This window comes from Typopeltis vanoorti, chromosome 3, assembly GCF_054136105.1.
Source record: "Typopeltis vanoorti isolate ZY-2024b chromosome 3, IOZ_Tvanoo_1.0, whole genome shotgun sequence".
NCBI classification, from domain to species: domain Eukaryota; kingdom Metazoa; phylum Arthropoda; class Arachnida; order Uropygi; family Thelyphonidae; genus Typopeltis; species Typopeltis vanoorti.
Genome location: NC_143551.1, coordinates 126,694,720 through 126,707,050, shown reverse-complemented (window position 1 = coordinate 126,707,050; position 12,331 = coordinate 126,694,720). Strand labels below are relative to the sequence as shown.

Sequence of the window (12,331 nt, the reverse complement as noted above, 5' to 3'; positions counted from 1 at the left end):
GGTCTATTCCCCTACTGCTGACAAGAGTAATCGAGATCGAAGAATTTTATGACCAAAAGAACTAATGAAAAACACAAAAAAACATGATATTAACATCATCATGGGTGATTTCAATGCTAAAGTTAGGAAAGGTAGAAGTGGAGATATAGTTGGCAAACATGGACTGGGAACAAGAAATGAGGGAGGAGACTGTCTTATTCAATTCTGCCAAGAAGAGGAGCTAATAGTCACAAACACATGGTTTAAGCTACCATCCTGAAGGCTATATACTTGGCGATCACCACAAGATAATAATGCAAATATAGTCAGAAACCAAATTGATTACTTGCTAATTTATCAACGATTTCGAAGTTCCATAAGACACACAAAAACCTATCCTAGTGCGGATATTGCTTCTGATCATAATCTACTGGTGACACTGTTAAAAATTAGACTGAAAGCTATACTTCAGAAACATCAACAAAAAAAAAGGTTTAATTTAGGAAAGTTAAAAAAACCCAGAGATAAGAAACAAATTGAGTCAAGATCTGAAGAGATAACACTTATCAAGAATGATGATGTCATGTGGGTTAGTGAATCATGGGACAAATTAAAACCTGTCTTCATAGAGAAATGTACCAATACCTTGTGTCCTGATAGAGCAGTAAAAATGGAAGATTAGATAACCGACGAAATTCTTTCTCTCATGGATTAATGCAGATCATATAAAAATCACAGTTCAACAAAATATATAGAGATGTTCAAAAAATTATTAAAGGCAAGATCAAAGAAGCAAAAGAAATCTGGATGAATGAAAAATGTAGAGAAATTGAAATTCTACAAGAAAGCATGACCGTTTTAATCTACACAAAAAGGTGAAAGAGAACCTCAGGTATATTTAAGAAAAAACAACTATGTGTCCTTCGAAACAAAAAGGGAGAAATAATATCTGAAAAAGATGACAAAATACAAGAATGGATGAAATATGTAGAAGAATTCTTTTCTGATAACAGACAGAACCCAGAAAATACTTATGAACAGATGGACGGTCCATGCATTCTAAGATCAGAGGTAGAATATGCTCTGAAATCCGCTAAAAATGGTAAAACCATTGATGTCATGTGATTAATGTGAAAATGATGTCATGTGGGTTAGTGAATCATGGGACAAATTAAAACCTGTCTTCATAGAGAAATGTACCAATACCTTGTGTCCTGATAGAGCAGTAAAAATGGAAGATTAGATAACCGACGAAATTCTTTCTCTCATGGATTAATGCAGATCATATAAAAATCACAGTTCAACAAAATATATAGAGATGTTCAAAAAATTATTAAAGGCAAGATCAAAGAAGCAAAAGAAATCTGGATGAATGAAAAATGTAGAGAAATTGAAATTCTACAAGAAAGCATGACCGTTTTAATCTACACAAAAAGGTGAAAGAGAACCTCAGGTATATTTAAGAAAAAACAACTATGTGTCCTTCGAAACAAAAAGGGAGAAATAATATCTGAAAAAGATGACAAAATACAAGAATGGATGAAATATGTAGAAGAACTCTTTTCTGATAACAGACAGAACCCAGAAAATACTTATGAACAGATGGACGGTCCATGCATTCTAAGATCAGAGGTAGAATATGCTCTGAAATCCGCTAAAAATGGTAAAACCTTAGGCCCTGATAGAATACCAGCAGAAATAGTAAAGTTATTAGAAGGTGACAACATTGCTATATTAGTAAAGCTATTTAATAAGGTCTATGGTACAGGCATATTCCCACAAGAACTGGTTACACTCGACCTTCATCATGCTACCTAAAAAAGCAAATGCGAAAACTTGTAATGACTATAGAATGATCAGCCTAACGAGTCATGTTCTCAAAATATTCCTGAAAATAATTCAAAAAAGAATATACAGAAAATGTGAAGACACCATCAGTGATACCCAGTTCGGCTTTAGAAATGGTTTGGGAACCAGAGAGGCTCTTTTCTGCTCTCAACTCTTATTCCAAAAATGTATTGATCAAAACAAGGAAGTATTCATTTGCTATATTGACTTTGAGAAAGCATTTGAGAAAGTCCATCATACTAAAATGATTGCACTATTAAAGAGAATTGGATTAGATGGTAAAGACATCAGGATCATTCAAAACTTATATTGGAACCAAAAGGCATCTGTTCAAGTTGATGACATTATTACAGACCCCATTAACATCAAACTAGGAGTAATGCAAGGATGTGTGCTGTCACCTCTTCTTTTTAACATATACTCAGAAGCCATATTTCAAAAAATCTTAAAAGGAAGAGAGGAAGGGATTAATGTAAATGGTGAAATTATCAGTAACATCTGATATGCTGATGACACAGTTCTCCTGGCTGACAATATTCAGGATCTTCAAAATCTTCTGGAACTAGTGAATGAAGAGAGTGAAAAAATGTGATTAAAAATAAATATTACCAAAACGAAATTCATGGTCATAAGCAAGAAACTTAATTCATCACTTTCTTTAAATGGGAAACAAATAGAAAGAGTGACAAAGTTTAAATATCTCAGATGCTGGTTAAATGAAGAATGCAATCCAGAAATGGAAATAAAAATTAGAATTGAAATGGGAAGAAAAAATTTTCTCCTGATGAAATCAACACTGTGTAACCGCAACTTAAACTTAGAGCTCAGAGTACGCATGGTTAAGTGCTATGTATGGTCTATACTGCTGTACTGTGCAGAAACTTGGACCTTGAAGACAACATCAATAAAAAAACTTGAAGCCTTTGAGATGTGGTTATACAGACGAATGTTAAAAATCCCATGGACAGCAAAAACGTCCAATCAGGAAGTACTGGAACAAATGAGGAAATCACATGAACTTTTAGATACCACAAAAAGATGGAAAACTGCATATCTTGGTCATCTACTTCGTAATGAAAAATATAAAATTCTTCAATTGCTTATAAAGGGGAAGATAAATGGAAGAAGAGGACAAGGAAGATGAAGAAAATCTTGGCTGGCAGACATCAGACAGTGGACTGGCATGAGCTCTGAGGGACTGTTTAGAGTAGCTGAGGATCGCTCAAAATTTGCCAAGGTGGTCGCCGACCTCCGATAGGAGATGGCACTCAAAGAAGAAGAAGATGACATGCCTAACTTTTTCTTTCTATTTTTTTTCTGTTTCTAAGCTATGTGGTTCATCTGTGAGTTTTTTCAAATTGTAGCAAATCTCCAAAAAATTTTCCAATATATTTATTGAAAAAAAAAAATCTGTGAATAAGTGGACTAGTGCAGTTTAAACCTGTTGTTCAAGGGTCAGCTGTATTTTATTTATTTATTTTTATTTATGTTGGGCCTGTATATGAGAGGTTGGCTGGTCAACCTATAGTACTTTATTACAGTATGTGGGTAGTGGGATGGGAAAGGAGAAACTTGTTGACATTCGATTTAATAGCCTGCATGTTGTATTCCTTGGGAAATACATCAGGGGGAAAGACTGTTTCATAGTACAGCAGTAGCAGGGATGAAGGAGAAGGAAAAGAAACTTGTTCTGTAGGTTTCCAGGTGTACTGTGAAAGGATGTTGGGCAGCAGCAGCTGTATGTGTTCCAATGGGCACATACAGAGTGGGAGAATTTTTGACGGTATTTCAGATGAACATTTTCCATGGAAATATTTATAGAATATATAAATTGCAGAGACTAAACGTCTGTGTGAAAGTGGGGTGAGTGAGTTGGGAAGAGATGGATTATTTATCAGTCTAATTGCTCTCCTCTGTATTGAGTTGAGCATTTTGAGGGAGCGTTTAGGAGCCCCACTTCAAATATGAGAACAGTATTCGATATCTGGGCAGATTTGTGATTTAAGGTTAACATCTGTTTTGAGGTGAAGTAACATCTTGAGTGAAAGAGAAATCCTAGTTTTTTGGAAGCTGAGGATGCAATGGTTGTGGTGTGTCTACGTCAGGAGAGGCCTGATGTCAAGATAATTCTGAGAAGAGACATTTCATCTTGTCTGGGAATTTGAGTGTTATCAAAAATAATACTGGGGGAAAATGATTATTTTTTTTTGTGGGAAATAAGACAGAACTGGGTTTTACTTGCGTTGAAGTTGATTAGGTTATTTGAGCCCCATTGGAGGATGGCTTGGAGGTCCAAATTAAGGGAAGTTGTGGTTGTGTTCTGTGGGTTGAAATGAGTTGTGTAGGGTAAGGTTTATCAAATGAAAGGGAGGAGTGCAATGTGCTGTTATCTGCAAAACTGTGTATTGGGTTGGAGGTCAACTGAAGTAAGTCATTGATATACAGAAAGAAGAAGGTCGGTGAGAGAACTGAACCTTGTGGGACTCCAGCTTTAGTTGGATGGTGAGAGGATAGGGAGCAATCTGCCATCACATGCATAGTGTGCGTCCAAACAGAAAGCTGACAATCTATAGAAGTCCTGAGACAGTCCAGATGATGGAAGTTTGCTTAGTAAGCCTTTGTTCCAGACCCGGTCAAAGGCTTTAGAAATATCAATTACAACTACTTGAGATTCACCAAATTTTGCCATGGCGTATTTACTTTAGGTATTCCTTTACAGTTATTTCACTAGATCTTATGATCTGTTGTGGATTTTTTACGCAGAAGAAAACATCTACAACTCCATTGTGATTGATAGCCAAAAATTTGACCATCTTAATGGTGTAATTTGGAACTCCTGTAAGATTGGCAAATTTTTGGCTCAATCATAATGGAGTTGCAAATGTTTTCTTCTGTGTAAAAAAAAAAAAAATCCACAACAGACCATTGATTGATTGAGTTTTTAGATTAGTGTATTTTTACTATATTATTGTGTTTTTTACTGATTTTATTGTGTTTAGTACATTTGCTAATATATTTTAAGACATATTGTTAAATTAACATTGTTTTTAAAATTGGCACCAAAAATCTGGCAAATGATAGAGCAGCATAAAAAGCTGGGGACAATGATAATGTGGAACCTGGAAATGAGTCTTTATATTTGTGGCATAAGTGAAGAAAAATTGACATGAAATTTCCAGATTGAAAGGAATTATTTGAGAATTGACCTGGGAGTTAAAGAGAGCAGAGAAACATTAACAAGACTTAAGAAAAGAAAAAGGAGAACATTAACAGGAAGGAAAGCTTGGAAATTCATTAGTTATCAATGAATAATAATAATAACAAGGTGAGTTAGTTATGATATAAAAAAAAGTAGCATGGTAAGGTGATTTGATAATTAAATTTGTACTTGAAGACAGTCATTACATTGAACTTCCTGGCAGCTAAAATGTGACAAAGCTGAGGTGGCCATGCATATATCACGAAAGGCTAGAAAGTCAGCTGAAGAAAAGAAATCTGATCTGGAGATGTCTAAGTATTATTGAAGGTTAGGAAAAATCTTAAGAGGAAGAAGACAGACTGTTTTGGTAGTATTGTTCACTAGATTATCCTAACTGCCACTGTAGAATGGTGGGGAAATATGTCTCTAAGAGTGGTTGTGGAAGATATTGAAGTTTGGATCATTTGGATGATTTGGAAGATTTGTTGAATGATGAGCAGAAACAAAACTATCTTCTGAGTATTAGGATGATAGATATTAGTTGGGAATGCAACTTTTGATTACAGTTAGGATACTATCAGGACTTCTGCATAATTTGAGGTTAGTGAGATGTTATTGACATAGGAGGAAAGGAGTGGATAAAAACATACATCTTTTTATCTATTTAGCATTCTTTTATCCAGAATGTGGATAAAAGAATGATAGGTTTCCTATAATTGGTAGAGAAATCTGAAGAGAGAAACCAACCACTATGGCATATAGAAAATGATCAAAGAGAGGAAACTAGTGACCCATTTACAAAGGGGAGAAATTAAACTATAAGATAGCATAGCAAGAATGCCACTGTGTCAAATCTGGTCAGATTTGACCTCTGTTCTGCAGAGCCCTTGAGCTCCACAGTAGTTATCTCAGGCTCTCTGAGTCAATTTTAGAATATTCTTTATTTGTTTTTCAAACTATAAAATAGCATCATAATTAGGATTGCCAGTTTTTTCAAATCTGAATAAAGGAGTTTTGCTGAAGCTGCAGCAAGAACATATCGCATTTTCCATTTCATGGTTGAGAATTTAGGGAGACGAAACACACATGTTAAAATAAATACTTTGCTTAATACTAAGAAAGTAATAACAATAGATGTTTCGATTCCTGTATTGAGGTCATCATCATTATTATCCAGGCCTCCATGGTGTCAAAAGACTCATTGTGGGAGGTCCTTCCTAAGAAACACAAAGTCTATCAAGACTTATCGAGGGGAGGACCCTAAGAAACACAAAGTCTATCATGCTACTCCTTAAACCCATTGACTGTTCTCGCTCTCACCGCTCCATCAGGCAATGCATTCCATGGTTCAGCCACCCTCCATGCAAAGAAACCACCCTCTTGTTCACGGTTTCCTTTCGTAACTTCCAGGGATGGCTTCTTGTCATTACTCCTTCCCACTGTTCAACCAAGCGAAAGAACTCCCCAGTGTCAACCCTGTAACCACCTTTCAACAGTTTAAAAGTCTCAATCATATCACCTCTCCTTCTATCCACAAAACTCTGCAGTCCACATTTCCTCAGCCGATCCTCATAACTAACACTGTACAGTCCTCAAACCATCTTTGTTATCCACCTTTGTACCCTTTCCACAGTTAATTTATCCCCTTCAAATCCTGGGGACCAAATCTGAGAACAATAGTCTAAGTGTGGTCTGATCAGAATCTTATACAATGGAATGATAATCCTTTTATCTCTGCAAGTCAGTGTCCTTCTCATTATTGCAGCAATCCTCTGTGTTACCTTCACCACCTTTGCAATATGTCCCCTAAATTTCAGGTTTCTATCAATCATCAACCCAAGATCTCTTGTCTCCCCCTACTTCCTCCAGTATAACTCCTCCCATAGAGTATGCAGCTTCCCATCAATGTTTCTCACATCTAAAGACCTTACATTTTGCTGCATTAAACCGACCCCCCCTCCCCCATTCATTTGCCCATCTATCTAGCTTATTCAAATATCCACTAACAATGTCACTGATATAAAGGTTAAACAATACAGGTCCCAGTACTGAACCCTATGGGACTCCACTTGAAACTGCCCCACCATACACAACTCTCTGATACCTATTAGATAGCCAATCCTGAATCCAGTTGACCAATCTGACATCCAGACCCATGTGCTGCAACTTAAATATCAGCTTATCATGTGGCACCCTGTCAAATGCCTTTGCTAAGTCTAAGAAAATGGCACTATATGCCTTTCCCTCATCTAATGCTCTTGTAACTTTATTATAAAAGGCTAGCATATTGCTAAAACAAGAACGCCCCTTCACAAATCCATGTTGACTTTCACAGATAACGTTACCCTCATCTGCCCAATTTGTATATGGTCCCTCACTACTTTCTCCAAGATCTTAACAACTACTGATGACACACAAACTGGCTTATAATTAGACACTTCCAGTCTACTACTGCCCTTATGCAACGGCACTATCATACCTTCCTTCCATTCATTGGGCACCTTTCCTGCAGCCAGACTTTCATTGAAAAGCCAGGTCAAAGGCACTGTCAGTTCCCTAGCACATTCTCTCAAAACTCATGGTGAAATACCATCCAGTCCCACAGCTTTACTGACATCCAGACTACTCAGTATTTGAAACACACTCTCCTCCTCCTGTACCTCTAAACCTTAAACCTGCCCTATCCCTCTAGTATTAAAACTGACTCCTCCAGGATAAAATACTCCAATAAAGTATTCATTGAACAATTTCACTATGTCCGCTGCATCAGTCACTCTATTCCCATTTTTATCCCACAATATCATTCTTCCACAGTCATTTCTCCTCCTACTTGCCACATAGCTAAAAAATTCCCTAGGATTTTCTTTGGATTCTTAGGGCCAATCTTCTCTCATATTCCAGTTTCATCTTCCTTACCATACTAGTCACTCTTCTGGCTTGTGTCTTATATTCTTCATGCATCTTCTCTTCACCTGTCTCCTTATATCTCTTCCATAGCCTCTTTTTTCGCATGCAATTCCTGTTTAATATTGTTTGTCATCCACTTTACTCCAAATTGTGTCCTCTTCTTCACTCGTGGTATACAACTTACTGTTGCTGCTAACAAATATTCTTTCACAATTTCCCACGCACTAATGATATCCTGGCCTTCCAATTCCTCCCTCCATGAAACTTCTCCAAGTTGACATCTTAGACTATTATAATCACCTGCCTTATAATTTCACATACGTTCCCGTTTCTTTGATACTCCTGCATGTCTATTCATTTTCCAAGTCAAAACCATATGGTCAGAAAAATACATATGTATAAGAAAACAAGCTGTATGCCCTTGTACTCTACAAAGGTAAAATGAATCTAAGCTGCTTATCAATCTGTTATCTAGCCTGCCCTCTAGTGAAAAAAAAAAAAGTTTAAAAAATAAATAAATAACAAAAAAAAATAAATAAAAATAAAAGTTAAAAAAAAATTACAAATAGAACTATTGTACAATAAACATTCAGAAGGCTTTCATTTCATTGAGGATAATTTCAGTAACTCTCTTGAAGCAAGCATTTAAATCAGGGGAATGAAGGCAACAGTCAGACTGGTAAAGAAGATACAGTCCTGGATGATTAGCATTAGATTTGTAGATGAATAATTAATGCTGAAGGATATGAGGTTCAAAATGGCTGACTGAAGGGCATTCTGTAGAAGAGCAAACTTTGCACAAGATTATGGTCTGCTTTTACGAGAAGAGGTGACTTCTGTGGTATATTTAGAAAGAGAACTAGTTAAAGATCAAGAGTGGGAAAGTGGAAAGGGCTATCTCATAAACCTGGTTGATAGATGGATAATTTGCATTAGATCATTGCTTATAGAAAATAGTCCTATATCTCTTTAACTTGGTCAGTAGAATTGGAAAAGAGAAACCAGTTGGACTTCTGGAATTCAAAGTCACTTGGACTGTTTGACTTAGTAACGATTGAGATGCTCCAACTGGCACTTGAAATTGTGTGCATTCATTTCTGATAATAATCTGGAATAGGTGAGTCCTCCCTTAATAATTCTTACTACTGTCTGACCACACATGTGAGAACTGTGGCTGGCACAGTGCTAAGAAGAGTCAAGTCACGTTGAAGGGGAGAAAGGAATAAGGCAAGATACGATTTCATCACCAACACGTGAAATCACGTGCTTTATACATAAAATTTTCCAACTGTTGTACAAGCAAAATAGTACCACTTTAAAAACTAGAATTTTCATAAAAGAAAGCTAATTTTTTGACATATAATAATAAACACTCATCACTGATTACCCTATTATCAGAATGGATTTTCTGATAATACACCCCTCAACACTCCTGCCATGTGCAGAAGTGTTAAGGGGGTCTTGCATCTCTGGTCGGACAGTATTTTAACAGCTGATGGATGCACTTCATGCTTTTTGTGTGAATCTCATTCCATATAATATTGTAAGGTGCAGTCTGTTAACACTGGGTTGACTGAAAATTATATAATCTTAGAATCTTACTTGAGAAACTAAACATGAAACTCACCAAGGTGCTGCTGTCCTCTAGTAAGCAGAATGGTAATCACTCACTGTTTATTGAAGGCCTGAAGTGTTGAACTTTGTTTACTGCATAAAGATATGTTAAGATAACTGTCATTTCAGTACTTGACCTTATGAATATGCTGAATATACTATAAATAGTGTATTGATTGACATTCAATTGATTTCAAACTCATTTTTATAGGTGTACAAAATTTTGCATTTTATCTTAGAAATTGTGCCAGCTCATTTTTATGGAACCACATTAGTATGCTGTAGTTAGGCTATAAGTTATATAATTGGAGAATTCACCCATGGTGAAATCAACTCAGTGTTTCTATTATTATTATTATTATCATTATCTGAGACCTCCAGAGAGTCTGACTCATCGAGAGACCATGCCCACACCACCTGTCATATGTTCTCTTAAACTCAAACACACTAGATGCACTCACTACTTCAACAAGCATACTTTCACTCACAGTTCTATGACAGAAAATTCTAGCTTTCTCACTCTTTCTAAACTGCACACAAACTCAACTTCCATATATGCTCCCTGTGTTCTCTCTCCACCTTCCATATAATGAATATATTTTGTCAGGCGATATCTTTTAGCACCCATTCAGAAGTTTAATAGATTTATGTCACTTCTGTTTACCAGAAGTGACATAAATTTTTTTTTCATTTTAGCAAATATTTCTTTTCCCTCCCCAGATACATATAAAAAGTCTAAACCCAAAGTGTATATTTCCACCTTTTTGCCAGATACATAATCATGCTTAGTGGCATTCTCATTGACATTATCATATTTGCATATAGCCAAACTTACACTTTCTCATCATTCCTTCTATAGGTCTAGTTTCCCTGACTCTCTGCATTAGGTCTTACCCCAATAAGTTATTTCTCCAGACTCTAGATGCCAATCCATTCAATAATAGTCCATCTTGTTATGCAAGTCATTTTTTGCCATCAAACTCACCCTGCATATCCAAAATCACTCATTTCTTCTACCCCATCCTGCACATTGCATAATTTTCTCTCATAGCCCTTCTACTTCTTAACTCAGTACTGTTGTATCTGGGTAATAAATGAACAGTTTTTGCTCTGTTACTTTTCTTTCTTTTTTGCTTGTTTTTTCCAAGAGTCTTCCATATCCTTTCTAATACTGTAGTTGTGTCTACCTAAGTCATTAGTTCCAGTACTGTCTCTTTCACTTTTCCTTTCTATTTCTGTATTACATTTATCACATTTATAATTTTTTTCTCCTGGAAACTTGAAATAGTGTGAGTCCATCAGCAAGCACAAGTTTCATTATTGAGTCTTACTCCTCTTTTCGTATGTTCTAATTTTTGCATATTCTGTTTCATATGTTTGTTTCACAAACCTTGTTGAATTATTATTATTACTAACTTCAGTACTTTTCCCCATCTTCTTGTTCTGATTGTTTCTTATTTACTGTTATTATTATAAAGGTATCTCCATGGAATCTGAAGTCTCATTGCAGAAGATCCATTATTCATACATTAGCCATTATTCACACAATTGCTATCACATCTCTCCTTAACTGTCATTCTAGTAACCCATTCTACTGATTTCCCCACCCTTGTTAACCACACTCTTATACAATAATAAATTTAGTTTAATCCTTTATCCAAGTGTGCGCAAACAAAGTTTGCGTCTGAAAGTATCTTCAGGACTGGAATAAAGTGGTACAACACCGGGCAACTCCTTGCAAAGATGGAGCAAGCTACCAGCACTCCTATCTCAGTATCTCCCATAATGCAAAACATATCCTTGCCAAAACATATGTATAATGTTATGCATTAAGGGAAGGGCCACTACCCAGACTAGTTTCAACCTTTATTGAGGTCTCTTCAGTGGGAGCCAGGCCCAAGTGGAGATACCAGGCAGAAGCATTAGCAAGATCATCTCCTCCTATAGGAGCTTCCAAACAGTGTGCCACCTTTTTATTAAATTACTCTGGATTTAGAGAAAGATGTTGAAAGTTAATGTGTTGTACCACTTTACCCTAGTCCTGAAGATACTTTCAAGTGCAAAGTTTGTTTGCGCACACTTGGATAAAGGATTAAACTAAATTTATTATAGTCTGACCAAGTGAAAAATAAACTTTCAATATCTTTCTCTAAATCCAGAGTAATTTAATAAAAAGGCGGCACACCGTTTTGCAGCTCCTATAGGAGGAGATGACCTTGCTAATGCTTCTGCCTGGTATCTCCACTTGGGCCTGGCTCCCACTGAAGAGACCTCAATAAAGGTCAAAACTAGTCTGGGTAGTGGCCCTTCCCTTAATGCATAACATTATACATGTCTGCAAGGAGATGTGTTTTGCATTATGGGAGATACTGAGATAGGAGTGTTGGTAGCTTGCTCCACCTTTGCAATGAGTTTCCCGGTGTTGTACTACCTTACCCCAGTCCTGAAGCTTTTAGGTGCAAACTATGTTTGTGCACACTTGGATAAAGGATTAAACTATATTTATTATAGTCTGACCAAGTGAAAAATAAACTTTCCACACTCTTATACAGTTTCCATGAGTGACCCCTTTTTCTCTCTCTTCCTGCTATGTACTGGAAAAAAAGTCTTTGATGTCAATCCTATAAAACCCCTTTAACACGTTCATTGCCAATCACGCGATATCGCGCGATGCGAGTTCTCACCAAATGGCCGATCGCGCGTTATCGCGTGGACGTCGCTAACTAAATAAAAAAATGAAAAAAATTTGGCCACCACACAAAATTCCAATTTTCAGCTTGGCAA

At 36.4% G+C, this 12,331-nt stretch overlaps 1 protein-coding gene across 1 annotated transcript in view; it reads left to right on the top strand.

The window, feature by feature from the left end:
- LOC150108543 (KICSTOR complex protein SZT2-like) overlaps positions 1–12,331 on the top strand; it is a 1,022,772-nt gene that overhangs the window by 293,936 nt on the left and 716,505 nt on the right. The gene's annotated exons all lie outside the window — the stretch shown is intronic.